Source organism: Ictidomys tridecemlineatus, chromosome 3 (assembly GCF_052094955.1).
Source record: "Ictidomys tridecemlineatus isolate mIctTri1 chromosome 3, mIctTri1.hap1, whole genome shotgun sequence".
Lineage (NCBI taxonomy): Eukaryota > Metazoa > Chordata > Mammalia > Rodentia > Sciuridae > Ictidomys > Ictidomys tridecemlineatus.
In genome coordinates, this window is record NC_135479.1 from 46146925 (window position 1) to 46162265 (window position 15341).

The 15341-nt window shown below is 47.2% G+C and overlaps 1 protein-coding gene across 11 annotated transcripts in view; it reads left to right on the forward strand.

Moving 5' to 3' along the window:
* Rap1gap2 (RAP1 GTPase activating protein 2) overlaps positions 1-15341 on the forward strand; it is a 228331-nt gene that overhangs the window by 112012 nt on the left and 100978 nt on the right. The window lies entirely within an intron of this gene.

Consider the following 15341-nt stretch of genomic DNA (forward strand, 5'->3'; position numbering starts at 1 on the left):
AATCCCGGTGTGGCTGCCGTGTGGCCTGGGGCCTCACCAACGTGGCCTCTGAGTTTCTGACCCAGAAAGGTGGTTGGGTGGCCCTTTCTGTCTGGTTTCTGCTCACCCTCTTGTCCAGAGAGACGCAGAAGAGACCAATAGGGGGCTGGGAGACTTCAATCAACCTCTGGGCAACAGTAAGAACTGGAAGGGCCACTGTGGGCAGCCCCTGGCCTAGGTGGACTGTGGGCTCCTGTTGGACTCAATCTCTGCTACTCTCCTCCCTCCAGCAAGAGTGGACGTGTCCTTTGCTTGGCCAGTCAGGAATTGATTATTCAATTCTATTAGAGGTGTGTGTGTGGGGTAGGGTTAGGAGAAGCACAGGATGAGGTCCTCCCGAGGTGTCTAGTTTGAACCATTGCAACTGAGAACCACCCTCACTTGGCATGACTCAATGGGACAGAGAACACTAAGTGTAATGAATTCCAGGGCTTGCTGTAGGGCTGAGAGAATGCAGAGGAGGGGGCCAGAGGGGGCCATTAGTCCCTCCCTCCCTCCCTCCCTCCCTCCCTCTCTCCCTCTGTAAGCAGGATGGCTCAGCCACAGTTTGGAATCAGAGTTCTTGAATTTGAAGACTAGTTCCTCTGTGGACTAACCGTGCTTCCTTTAGCCAATCATTGGACCTTTGTTGAGCCTCAGCTGACTCATGTTTATAGGAGAAGAAACTGTCAGTCCTGTCGTCACTGCATGCAAATTGTACCTTGGCCCCCCAAATCTGTGGGTACTATATCCCTGGATTCGGCCAACCATGGATCAAAAATATTCTGAAAAAAATTGTTCTGATCACGTACAGGTTTTTTCTTCTCATTAGTTCTTAAACAATTTAACAACAACTACTTATGTAGCATTTACATTGTATATGTATATTGTATAAGTAAACTAGAGATGGTTTAAAGTATTTGGGAGGATGTATATAGGTTAATAGGCAAATAATATGCTTTTTTATGTTGAGGATTGAACTCTGGGCCTCAAACATGCTGAGCACACACTCTACCATTAAGCTTCACCCCCACCCCAAATTCTATATTTTTCTTTTTGGTCCTGGGGATTGAACCCAGGGTCTTGTGCATGCTAAACAAGCACTGTACCGTTGAGCTACATTCCTGCCTTAATTTGCCATTTTAGATAAGGGACTTGAGTATCTGTAGATTTTGGTGGGAGGAAGGGGAGGAGCCCTGGTTCCAAGTCCTTACAGATACTCAGGGACAAGGGACAATTGCACAAATATAGTCTGTGTATGAACATTTTGAGGGCCCACAGGGTAGGGTGCTGTCTTGAATGATGTGTGCTGTATAGAGAAGGGTAAGACGGTCCATGCCCTCTGAGTAGTGCAAATAGACACATTTCTGGAAGGATCTGGCTAAAAAGTTCTCATTATGCTTTCTCATGGGACACTGACCCAAGCTCTTTTAAGTTTTTTTTTTTTTAAGCAAATAGTCACCAAAAGTCCACAGGAACCAGCTGATGTACAGGGGGCTGGACCGGTGTGCTTGGAGCATGTTGGATGAAGGTCAACAAAGGTGAAGCCAGGTGCCCCACTGAGTCTTGAGGCTGTAGTGAGGTTCCTTCAGCAGGAAGAGGCTCTGTGTTCTCCCCCTTTGGCTGCTTCTGATCCATTGCATGCACTGAGTTTCACGTCCATGGGCTTAAGTGGCCTTGGATGATTTTTTGGCTGTCCTAGGAGTGGCCTCTTTTTGTCAACATTGAGTCTTGCAAACTGGGGCAGGGAATGGATCTGGGAGGGGAAGGCAGTGGCCTGGGCCGAGGCTCTTAATTCTTAGTGGCTCCAGCTGCCTGCTGAGGTTGACTTTGGGGCCCCTAGGGAGAACAATGCTGTGTGCGTGGACAGACCCATCCAGAGTTATTGATGTTGATGCATCATCTCGTTACTTAAATGGCCAGGGCAGCTGGAAACGATCAAGCTCGAAGCCCAAAACACCAGCCTCTTCCCATCCCTGACTCCCTGTGGCAGGTGCAGGGGCTGCTCCCCGGGGTCTAGTGCTGTGGTTTAATGTGCCACCCTAGAAGAGCAGAAGGCAGCTGTGGCAGGGCCCCTCCTCACACCCAGAGCACTTCATTTGATGCCTCTGGATTCTCTGAAGATTTTTCCCCCAATGAGTATATATTAATATTGACAAGGAAGATTTAAAAATCAGAAAAAGAATGGTAGCCTCTTACTTGATGGTATCTTTTTAAACATTTCAAGAATAGGTTATTTGTATTTGAAAAGATTTTTTTTGGTAGGCATTTAGCAAATGAAAAAATATTTTTTTTCTTAAAAAACAACAACAAAACAAAACAAAACAGTGTCCACCTCAGGTGCTTTCCCAAGCCGTGCTGCTTTTGGACCTCAGGTTTGTCCAGGAAGATGCTCCTGAGGTCCTTGAACTACCCTTTTTGACACAGAGAGGTTAGTGAATGACCCCAGTGTCTCAGCAGACCACATCAGAGGAGAGCTCTGCAGAACTCACTCTCCAGGGCCCCTTAGAATGCCAGCTCTGACGCTTACTTGCTGTGGAAACATTCACAAGTCGGAATCTCTGTACTTCAGTTTCTTTATCTATAAAATCAGAGAATAATTCTTTCTTTTTTTCTTTTTTTTTTTGCACTGGGGATTGGACCCAGAGGCATTTTACCCTGAAATACATCCCAGTCTGTTTTATTTTTTATTTTGAGACAGGCTTTTGCTAAGTTATCCAGGTTTGCCTCAAACTTATGATCCTCTTACTTCAATCTCCTGTGTTGCTGGGATTACAGGCATGAGCCACTGAGCCTGTAATGGGAGAAAATGGGAGAATAATTCTGTATATACTGCATAGGTTTGCTGAGAAGATTAAGTGAAATAAATTTGAGTTTAGTGTAGTACTAAATAAATATTAACTAGATGATGATGATGATGATGATGATGATGATGATGATGATGAAGAATTATCCAGAGGAGAAATCTAAGGTGAGAAATCATGTGACTTCAGTAACATCAAACTGGTAGGGACATGGGTCAGTTTTGTCTCACTCTTGATTAGAGAGTTGAGGTCAGCCAAAGAAGCAACAGTAAACAGACCAATTGCAGTGGAGGTAGTATCTCAGTTTAGCCTTCTATCTCTTATAATCTATAAATTTCCATTTGATTTTTCATTTTCCAGTTCATTCAGTGCTAGGCACTGTGCTGGGCCAGCCAGTGGTCAGGGTGCACATGAGAGACCTGCCAAAGAGTGAGGCAGGAGCCTCTGCTCTCACTGGGTCAGAGGTCAGCCTGGCTGGGCCATTAGGTTTCTGCTCATCAGCTGGAGATCTTGCTTAGCCAGTGATCCTCCAGCCTGCCAAGCCCCCCTTCTGAACCCTGCAGCCATGTAGCACAGTGTCAGGCCCAGCTTCCAGTGTGGTCCTGGAGGCTCCTCACAGTTATTGTATCCTTCCTTTCTTGAAGTCCTCAAGAAAGAGGCCAACATTGGGAGGAAACAGAGTTTTGACATCACTAGATTTGACTCATTTGGTATGTCAGATTAGAGTGTCATTGAGATGAGATGGCAGGCCTGGTCCCTGTGGACCCAGTCAGCTGTGTTTTGTTGCTTGGCTACAGTTGGAACCCCTTGTCCTTAACATTTACCTTCCAATATAAAGCATGGTCCCAGGCAAGAAAGGGCAAGAATGAGGATGGGCCACATGCCCTGTCTCAGTACTGGAAAAACAGTTCCAAGTGTTTGAGTGTTTGTCTTCTTTTTTTTCCTTCTGCAGTGCTGGAGATTAAACCCAGGGCTTTGCTCACGTTAGGCAAGCACTCTACTCCCGAGCTACATGCCCAGTGTTTGTTTTTCATAGATAGGGAATAACACGATTAATGGACTAGACCAGACACATTCACCTTGAAATGCTTTGATCTCTTCTACTGAGGATGTTATTTAGTTTGAACCAATTAACAAAGCCCCCTCATCTGGTATGTCCCTGAGTTCTAACTTATTCAGAAGAGTCAAGGGTTGAGAGACAGAGAGTGGAGTGGAGTGGTGGCTTAGCTAGAAGAGCCAGTCGGCCCAGTGATAGAGTGACTAACGGACTGACGAGTGATTTCTAAGCATGGATGGTTGAACATACCCCTGGGCTGGGCCCTTTGCAGGGTGGCTCCTTTCTCTTTGGGTTTAACCAGGAATTCAGCCAAGACATGGACCCCTTAGTGTGCACTATATCCTCCTAGTGGCACCATTTTTTGGTTCAATTCAGTAGTCAATGTTTCTTATTGTGACTGTGTAAATATTTTTTATTGTAGAGTCATGGAGCATGCTATAATTATGTTTACTTTTCACTTTTTTTTGGAGTTAATGATTAACTGGTGTTTCCAACATAACATGGTTTTCTATGTACATATCTTTCTTTTTTCTTTTTTTAATTATTTATATGTATCCTTCCATAATTCCTTAAATAGTTTTCCCTGACCCCAAAGCTGGCATCTGCTCGCAACAGTGGCACATGTCTGTAATCCCAGCAATTTGGGAGGTTGAGGCAGGAGGATCAAAAGTTCCAGGCCAGCATGGGCAACTTAGCAAGACTGTCTCAAAAACTGTCTCAAAAACAGAGGTGGGTCTGGGAATGTAGCTTAGTGACAGAGGGCCCCTGGATTCAATCCATAGTAACGAAACAAAGCCAAACAAAAAGCAAAGCTTGCACCTGGTAGAAATCTTGTCCATTCCGTTCTTTCCACCAGGAGACCTCACTACCAGAACTTTCTGTAGTGGTTATTTTTTAACAGTTGCCTCCCACTAAAGGGTACAAGAGGGCAAAGTGTTTGAGTTCTTGAATATTTCAGAATATCTTTATTCTACTCTCACACTTGGTTGATAGTTTGCCTGGGTATAGAATTTTAGGTTTAAATAATTTTGAAGGTTATTACATTATTGCATACTAGATCCTAGAATTGCTGTTGGAAAGTCTAGTGATGTGTACCTTTCCATTCCTGTGTATATGGTGTGTAATTTGTACTTGTTCTTTGGAGTTGCTGAAGAGTTTTCATTTACCCACATGTTCTGAAATTCCATGACAATGTTTCGGGTGGATCTTATGTCATTTATTGTGCTGAGTACTTGGTGATTTGAGAGACTCAAGACCTTCAGTTTTGGAAAATGTTCTTGTACTGTTTCTCTGATAATTTGCTTCTGTTATAGTGAAATTTTATGCCAAAATTCCTTGGGTTAGGAATTCAGCAAGGGTACACTGAAGATGGATGCTTTCACAATGTCTGGGACCTCATCTCGTGTGGCTCAGATGGTTAGAGATGGCTGGGATGCTCTACTGGGGCCATATGTCGGTGGCCTGGGCTCTGGCTTGATTCCCAGGTTCTCTTTGTGGCATCTGTTGGGCCTGAAATGGCCAAGATGCTTTCCTCATGTGCAGGAACTGGGATGTCTGGAACATCTGGGAGTTGGCTGAGCATCTCTCTCTATGCAGCTTCTCCATGTGACACGGTAATCTCAGACTTTTTTTATATGCTGGCTTGTTTCCCCTAGAGCAAATGTTCCTAGAGATCAAGTGGAAGTTGCAAAAGTTCTTATGACTCAGCCATGGAAGTTAAGTAATGTTATTTCCATCCCCTTCTGTTGATCAAAACTGAAGTCGCAGGGCTAGCCCAGATTCAGGGGAAGGGGACCACACAGGACATCAATATCAAGACACAGGGCTCATCAGAAGGCCAACATTGGATACTAGCTATTACCGCTTCCCTCCCTTTTCTCTATTACCTCTTTCTGGAACTTTCAATGGTCAGATATTGGGTCCTCTGATATTTTTATTTTCCAAATTTCTTTTATTTATTTTGTGCAGTCTTGGAGATTGGATCCAGCCTCTGCCACTGAGCTATATCCTCAGCCCCCAATTTCTGTCTTTTATTGGTAGACTTCCTCAACTAAAGTCTTCCAGTCATAGTTTCAATTCCTAACATCTCTTTCTTGTATCCTGACCATTCTGTTTTTTTAAAAATTTATTTATATGCAATGCTGAGAATCGAATCCAGTGCCTCACATGTGCTAGGCAAGCCCTCTACTACTGAGCCACAACCCCAACCCACCATTCTGTTTTTATAACATTCTTTCCTTGTGTCATGGATATAAAATCTTGTTTCATCTCTCTGATGATATTAGTTTCTGCTGTGTTTTGAAGTTTCCATGGATTCCTTGCATTGGCTGTTTCCTTCAGGGTCCTCTTGTTTACTTTGGTGTCTCTTCTTCACGTCGGAGCCTTGGTTGTCAAATGTCTGCACCTTGGTTTTTCTCTCTGTACCCAAGAACGAGACTCTAGGAAGTGGATTGCGAGTTCTGTGTGGGTGGGCTGACTTGCTGCCTGTGGGCTTCCATGCAGGGGTGATGGGGCAGTGGTCAGTGGTTGGTTGAAGCCTCTCTTTCCTTTGGAGGATCCTAGCTTGTTCTATTTATCATGGTGGCGGGGAGCATCATTTGACTGCTAGGGAAGTCATATAGGAGTCCAAAGGCTCAGCATCTCAAGTGTCTATGGATTCCTCTCCACCAAGCTTTTGGTGCTGCATGTCAGATGTGGGACCTTGAGGCTTCCTGGGGTTCTTCAGGGTGAAGCCTCCTCTTTTCAACTACATTCTCCTGTGTGGACACCACTCTGCCAGGGCAGTTACCATGTGCTATCCATTGTCCATCCTCCAAGTACCTATAATCTCCTGTAGGCTGTTTTTCTCTTCTATTATGTTTGTCAGTTCACACTTTTCCCGCTACTATTATTTTAAGGGAAATATTTATTTATATATTTTTTTAAATCAGAAGAAGTGAAATAAATTCATGTGGTCAGTCTGACGTTTGTTGTGGGAAATCTCGACAACCTTAAGAATATCTCTATTTCCTTTTTCTTTTCTTTTCTCATATGGGATCAGCCCAGGGTCTTACACATGTTAGGTGAGCACTGTACCACTAAGCAGCATTCTCCCGCCCAACTATCTTTATTTCCTAAAAGAATTTGAAAGGACATACTTATCACTACTTACAAATGATGTTTTATTGTGATAAATGTCATACGCCCAAACTGAGTGAATCATAAAATGAGCATGCACACCCTCCACATCCAGGTTAAGAAAGGCTCACAGGCTGGGAAAGTGCCAATATGCTGTATCTTTGTGACTCTGGGCTTTTGTGTTGGATTCTGATGCTGTCTGTGACCTTGGGAGCTGGCTGCCTTTGCTGTGACCATGATGTAGCTCCCTCAACCGAGGCCAGGTAGCGCCAAGCAGAATCGCTGAGCACGTGAGCAAAGCTGCTCAGTTGGCAGTTTCCAGATGATGCAGTGCGCCGTGAAGGCTGGAGGGCACAGACACGGCAGCTTAGGGGATTCTTTAGCACTTAGTAATGAAGCCTCTTGTACAGCAGGGGATTTGCCCACTACCCCTCCTGGGCACTGGCCCTTCTGTCCTTTGTCTTTTGGCTTTCTTAGTCCTACAAGTTTTTCTAGGGGGCCTCCTCTCCTCTCCTGGCCTCCAGGTGTCCTGCTCAGTAAAGTGGTGTGATGTGGAAGCCGCTCTTGAACTGATACCTTTCTCTTTCTCAGAGGCATTGCAGCATGGTGGTTAAGGTCATGTACTCTGGAGTCAGACTGCCTGGATGCAAGTCTTCTCTGCTACTTTCCAGAGACATGTTCTTGTGCAAGTTACTTAATCTCTTGCTTCAGCAACCGATGAGCCTCAGTTTCCTCATCTGTAATCAGGATCAATAATATGTCTTCTAAAGGATTGTGGTGCGTAGGAAAGGAGATGTATATGTGGATCTCTTTGAATAGTACTTAGGACATGAGAAGTCCTTGCAGACTGTTTGATGGCAGTGGCCTCTCAAGAGCCTGCCATGTGCTAGGCACGTGCTTCCTCTGTGTAAGTGATGCCGCTGTCCACAGTGCCATTTGCTTTCCCCTGTACACCTGTGCCCTGTACCTCTCCCTTTGCTATTTCTCTCCCAGTAAATGCCTTTCCCTCTGGGCCTGGAGCAGCTGTGACCTCCTCTGGGTGCCTTAGCTGATCCCCCCAGGAGGTCTGGGCCTCTCTTCCCTCTGTCCCGTGGCACTTTATTCTGTCTTTTAACACAATAACGTCTGGTCAGTGGGGTCTTCATGTGGGTATGTGGTGCTTTCAGGATGGTTTCTGCATTTCCCTGCTCCTGCCTGGATCATATTCCCAGATGCTTGTCAGTAATACAGACGTCACCACCCATGATGAGACACAGCTCACCTTGGGTCTCCCAAGAACTTGAGCTTAGAGGACAAAAAGGGTTGCTGACCTGTGTCCTTTCACACCCTGCAGTGGTATGCAGGCTGGACAGAACTGGCTTTCTAATGGTGATGGAAAGAGCAATGGAATCGGGGTCAGAAATCTGGAGGGTAAGGTCTGCCTCTTGCATTTTCTGACTGTGACCTTGGGCCCACACTGAACCCCTGGAGTCACCACCTGCTCATGTGTGAACACTAAAGCATTAGTCAGCTCTAGTAGTTGCTTGTTCAGCAAAGACTTTTTTATTTTTTTTCCCTAAGGAGGGATGGCTTGCCCACATGGGTAGGTTGGTCCACTGCCCAAGATATAATGGAGAATGAGGCCCAGCCATCCTCTTCCAGGGGCCTCTGAGGGTCATGGCTGGTTCTCTGAGGCTGGTTGGGTCTGTTTGATCTGCTTCTCTTAGCTACTGCCCTTTTTCCTCCTACCTCTGGCCCAGTTAAGGGCTTCAGGGTCCTCCAGGGAAGGGCAGTGTCTCTGTACCCAGTGGACTCAAAGCCAGCGTATTCTTTGATGCTACAGCCACAGAACCTCACCCAGGCCTCTACTAGGTCCCCACGTGCAGCTGCATCTTGCTGCTCAGGGTGAGACCAGCAGCAGAGTCCACACCTGATCTGCCTGGCACACCTCCTGGCTCCTTAGCCCAGGCTTCTGCTATCTGTCCACTCCTTATGGAGATCCATAGACTCCTTTAGCTCCCTCTCTCCTCTTCCTTCACACAAGGGCCCCAACACTCAGTAAGTGCTGTAATGTCCATAAAGGAGTCGTGCTTCCTGACAAGTTCTTCTGGAGCTGTGATCTCTCACTTCCAGCACACTTGGCCTGAGTGTGTAAACTGGTTTGTAAACTGTGCCTCCTTGGAGAGGAGGAGGGAAGCACAGTTTTGGGCAACTCCCATGGCTCTCCAGGCCTGTCTGTGTAATTAGGCTATTGGACAGCATCTCAGGGTTTCTCCCAGGGTCTGCTGATCTCTGTGCCCTGGGATTGAATTGGAGGTGGGGGTTGTCATTTGGGAAGTTTTGAATCACCAAAGGTCTCACGTTGTGCTTTGAATCTCTGGGGAGCTTTTAGAGTCTGCACTGGGGTGGGAGGGAACACCCAGGTCAATCCTGCCAGGTGCCAACAGGTGAGCAACACCTGCTTTTTCCCAAGAAGCTCATCAAACAGGGCATTGGGACCCACCCCCTCCACCTGCCAGAGCCCTTCTCTCCCGAGTTCTGTTTCCCCGCCCCCACACTACCATGACCACAAAGCAGGACCGTCCACACCATTCAAGGCCCTGAGGGCACCAGAAGGCAGCTGGAGAGGAAATTAAGCAGTAGGAATGACAGAGATGGAGCTCATTCAGCCATTTCTTATTCCTTTTTTTCTAAAATTGAGATATAATTCATATATATATAAAATTCATCCATTTAAAGTGTACATAATTCAGTAGGTTTCAAGTTATTCACAGAGTTGTGCTACCATCACCACAGTCTGGTTCCAGAACATTTTTATCACCTCGAGAAACTCTGTCTCCACTAGGAGTTGCTCCCTAGGCCCTCCTCCCCCAAGCTCCTGGCAACCACAGATCTATTTTGTTTCTGGATTTGCCCAATCCAGACTTTTCATAGAAATGAGACCATACAGTAATGTGGCCCTTTGGGACCGGCTTCTTTCACTTACCATATATTTTCAAGATTCAGCCATAGTGTAGCATATGTAAGCCCTTCATTTTTTTTTTTTAATTTTTGGTATCAGAGATTGAACCCAAGAGTGCTTAACCACTGAACCACAACCCCAGCCCTTTTAATTTTTTTTTTAGAGACAGGGTCTTGCTCAGTTGCTTAGGGCCTTGCTAAATGACTGAGGTTGGCCTCAAACTTGTTATCTTCCTGCTTTAGCCTCCTGAGCCGCTGGGATTATAGGTGTGGGCCGCTGCACTTGATTTTCTTTATTCCTTTTAATTACTGGGTAATATTTCATTGTGGGGATCGACTGTATTTTGCTTATTTATTCATTGGTTGATGGACATTCAGGTTGCTTCTGTGAATCCTATTTCTCCTTTTTACTTGGTTTTCCCGAGAAGCTCTTCCCAGTGGTCCGGCTGCCCATATTCCTCTATTGGCTATTTGGGAGGCCAGGGATAGAGTAGCTGTGTGTGATGGGGTGGCTGGGGAGCTGTGTTGGTGAAAGATGCAGAAAAGGGGAGTTTGTAGGTTTGTAGGTTTGTAGGAACCCCCCGCTGCAGGGAGGCCTCACACCTGGACCCAGAGCTGTTAGGTGGGGATTTTTCCTACTGTTGATTATTAACCAATAATTGTAATCCTGGGAGTAGATCCCTAGGGCTAGAACTGGAGCTTATTGAGATGCCAGGAATGTTTTTGTGAGACATTTAAACAGCCCTGAACCCTTGGTTCTTTGTTTTTCACTTGGAGACCAGATCTCCATTTTATGAAATACATAATCATCATCAATCATCATCATCATCATCGACTATATTTGTATGTAGGACTTTGTGTTTTATTTTATAGCCATTACTTTTAATTCCTCAGAATGTTATTACCTGCATCTTTGCAGGCGAAGGGACTTAGACAAAGAGAGATGAGGTAACTTAACCAAGGTCACACAGTAGACTCTCAGGGAAAGCCAGACTTGAATGTAGGAGTCTCTTGATTCCTAGTGTAGCATCTTATAAGAGATGGTGAACTGTTGTAATGACCTCAGGCGTCTGGGGCAGAGCCACCTAGGGTGAGGTGAGGACCCTGGAAGCCTAGGTGTTGTCACAGGGACTCTCACAGCTTCTTCTCCAGGTCCCTTTGGTTCTTTTCTCGTGAATGCATTTGGCTAAAGGCCAGGGCCGCTGCTGACCTCTCTGAGCCCTCCCATGTGCTCAGGATCTTTCATACTTTAGGGAAAGAATCCCAGAGTGGGACGCATCAGCGCCACCTGGCCCTGGGGTGGCAGAGATGCTGAGTGAGGAGCTCAGGGTCTCCAGGACCCCTGATCTGCCCATTCAGCCACCTGCATAGCCCTCTCTTTCAGCTGAGTGTACAAATTTCCTCTTCCTCTGGCTTCCTCTCCTCTTTGGGTCCCTCTGGGTCCTTAGTTGGATCTGGGACCCTATGGCCTTAGAGCCTGTGTGAGTTCTGTCTGGGTTGGTCACGGGCGGTTTTCAGTCTCGGGGTCACGACACATGGCAGGATCACTGTGGCTTACACGAAAGTTGTCCCCTCTGCTAATCATTTACCTTTTGCTCATCATAAAGGAGAGCAGATTCAAGGTTATACCTTGATATAATCACACCATTTCCCTTTCTTGTGTGTGATATGTTTGCCTGAGTGAGAGAGAAAGGGCTGCCCCTTCTCTGAGCATGCAGCTCTTACTCTATCTTATCTTTGTACCAGCTGGTGGCCAGGTCTGGCCTGGCTGTCCTGGGAGCAGGGTGGCTCACATGCAAATGTCATTGTCATGAGGACTGGGGCAGGACAAGGTCGAGCACAGCAGATCAGAGCAGAGAGGTGGGGCAGAAGCATGGTTGTTTTAGTCAGCTTTTTTTTGCCTCTGTGATGGGAAGACCTGACAAGAACAATTTTAGGGGGGGAAAAGTTTATTTCAGGGCTCACGGTTTCAGAGGTCTTAGTCCATAGATGGTTCCATTCCTCGGGGCTCGAGTTGAGGCAGGACATCCGGGCTGAAGAGTGTGGCAGAGGGAAACAGCTCACCTGACGGTCAGGAAGCAGAGAGATACAAAATATATATCCCAAAGGTGCACCCCCAGTGCCCACCTCCTCCAGCCACACCCTGCCCACCTTCAGTTGCCAGTCAGTTAATCCATTCGGGGATTAATTCACTGATTGGATTAAAGTCATCATGACCCAATCGTTTCACCTCTGAATGTTCTTACATTGTCTTATGCATGAGCTTTTGGGAGGCACCTCATATCTAAACCATAGCAATGGATTTCACCTTCTTGTTTTTGTACCAGTCATGAGACCAAGGCTGGAACTAACTGGGGACATGGGCTATGTATTGTTCCTGTTAAGACTGTCATTACCATGCACTGCTGTGTTCCCTCTGACAACTCTAGGGCAGTGTCCTCCCTTGCTGCTTCTTCCTCTTTTTTTTTTTTTTTTTTTAATGGTACTAGGGATTGAACCCAGGGGCATTTAGCCATTGAGCCACATCTCCAGCCCTTTTGAAACATTTTTATTTAGAGAAAGGGTCTTACTAAGTTGCGTAGGGCCTTGCTAAATTGCTGAGGCTAGCTTTGAACTCATGATCCTCCTGTGCCACTGGGATTACAGTGGGATGCCATTGTGCCTGGCTTCCCGCTGTTTCTTGTAGCTTCTGGTGGTGACTGCCAATCCTTGGCATTCCCAGCTTTTGGTTGCTTCACTCCAGTTTCTGCCTCCACTATCACATGGCGCTCTCCACATGTCCTTGCCTTTACTGGTTGCCTTCCCTTCTTATAGGGACATTGGTCATATTGAAGGCTTCCCCTGTGAACTCATCTTGATTATATATGCAAAGATCTTATTTCCAAATAAGGCCCTAGTCATGGGTACTGCGGATGAGGATGTCACCATATCTTTTTGGGGAACAATTTCAACCCTTAACAGGCAGTTAACTCTAAAGTAGAGGGGACGGCTGCAGCCAAGAGTGGGAATGGTGCAGTGTGGCCCACACTAGCCCACAGGTGCCCCTCAAAGCCATTCAGATATCAAGGCAAGGTGGACTTTAATTTGTAGCCAAAAGCCTGTGCATACTCTGAGTTCTGATCTTTCTGAAGGCAGCATCCATGCCTTCTGCCCACCCTGGTCTCCTTTATGGGGACCTGGACACAGCCCTGGAGCTGGCAGGAAGTTGTTAGCCACAAGTGTTCATTCCTGCTCCCAGGTGTCACTTGGAAAACCCTTCTGGCAGAAACTGCCCTATGTTCCCACTTGATGGTCTTTACCACTCACTGCTTCCAGGAGTTTTTCCAACATTCAGGGGAAACAGGCTGATTCAGGGGAGAGGGCTCAGCCCAGGGAGGGTTGGTGTTGGGGGCCGTTTGCTTGGGACTCAGAGACTCTGGACCATAATCATATCGGTTCTGGATCTATGGATGTGGACATAGAACTCTTGGCCAGTGATGTTAACAACCTGCCACATTGCCCTTCTCTAGGGTTTGTGTTCCTGGAGAGCCTGGGTTGCTGTTGATCAAGGTGTTTACAAGCTATCTCCAGGGGAGTGGGCCAGTGATCCTTCTAAGCTCAGAGCATCCTGGTGGCTGCTGGGTGGGGATCTTTTTTTTTTTTTTTAAGTATTAAAAAAAGTTTTTTTTTTTTAGTTGTAGATGGACACAACTACAACTAATTATGTTATTTATTTATTTTTTTTGTGGGGCTGAGGATCGAACCCAGTGCCTCACACATGCTAGGCAAGCGCTCTACCACTGAGCCACAACCCCAGTGCTCAGTGGGGGTCTTGCCTGCCCTCTGTTCTTGCTTGGTTTTCCCTGCCAGCCTTCCAGCCCCAAGGGGAGCTACCCTGTTATCACTTTAAGGGACTTGAGGATGGTGCTCCCTGTCCTCGATCGTCCTTCCTTCCTTCCCCTCCCAGCTCCTGCTTCTCAGGGGCCAGGCCCATGGAGGAGGAGTAGTGGCTGCTTGGGAGTGGGCTGAGGAGAGTGGAGCCTGTGCTGGACCAGCTCTGTTGAGTCCACAGATAGGACCCATGGAGGTCATGTCTGAGGTCAAGTATGGAAGGGGAGGCTGGTGGCTCTATCTGCAAGATAGAAGGAGCTGGTGCATTTCTTTATCTGAGTGTGAATGGGAGTGCATGTGTGTGTTCATGTCCTGAGTCTTGGCCTTGCTGGTTTCTTGAGCCAGTTACAGTTTGGATTAGGAGGGGGGAGAACCCCCTCTCCAACTCTCATAGGTCACATCACCAAGGTCCAGGAAGAAATTAAGACGAAGGCAGGTGGAGGAGCAGAAAGGGGGCATGACCAAGGTTGAGGTTAATGGAGTCATGTGAATCCTGTGCCAAGCCAGATGTTCACCAGTGTCCTCTGGCCAGAGGACAGAGAAGGGTGGCTGGCTTCGGGACGGGCAAGGGTTGTTGTGCCAGGGTAGCATGGTCCTGTAGCCCAGCCTGATGTCTCAGGAGGTGTTAGATTGGACCTGTCACATGGGCTAAGAGGTGTTGGTGACTGGGCCCCAGAGCCAGACAGTGCTTCCCCCTAGAATGCTGGGTGGGAGTCTAGGCTCAGGAATAGGGAATGTGTGCTTCTCTCATGAAGGCTTGGGTGGGAGCTGTCATCCCTGCTGGCTGGAAAGAGGTGCAGAAGCATTCTCCCTAGGTGGCAGTTGGAGGCCCATTGATCATTTTAGTGAGACATGTGTGTTGGGCTGATTCTCTTGGCTGCTTCTGGTAAAGCTGGGCGTTTTGATGGCTCTGTGGGTCTTAGGCTCTCAGTACCGTTATGCTTTCCTTCCGTTCCCTTCCTGGGCTTTAGCCAGGGCATGTCCTGGACACTAGAGTCTCTCTCTCTCTGGGACGCCCCAGGTTCTGCCCAGCTGGCCCTGTTTCGTAATTCTCTCCGAAGCCTTTTCCCACCCCAGTCTGCCTGGTGATGGGACAGCAAACAAGCTCTCCCTGGTCACTGGCAAGGGCCAGATGGGAAGTGGGGAGTGTGCGAGAGCCGCGAACTTGTCGCAATCATGTTGCCATGGTGACACAACTCTGTTTAGCTGCCTCTCTCTGGTCCTAGCCCACATGGACTAAAATAAGTTTAACCTGCAGCTCCCTGGCTTCCCAAGGTCAGCTCTCCTGCCTGGGCCTGTGTGTGTGTGTGTGTGTGTGTGTGTGTGTGTGTGTGTGTGTGTGTATAGAGGGGTCCAAAGGAGAATGAATCCCACACATTGACCCCTGCCCCCATCCCCTTCCCCAGCCTAGTCTGTGTCTCTTAGACTGGTGGGTCTGAGACCTCAGTACATCAGAATCACCTGGAGAACTTATTAAAACACAGATTCTTGGACCCCATCCCTGGAGGTTCTGGCCTGCACCTGAGGACTCACCT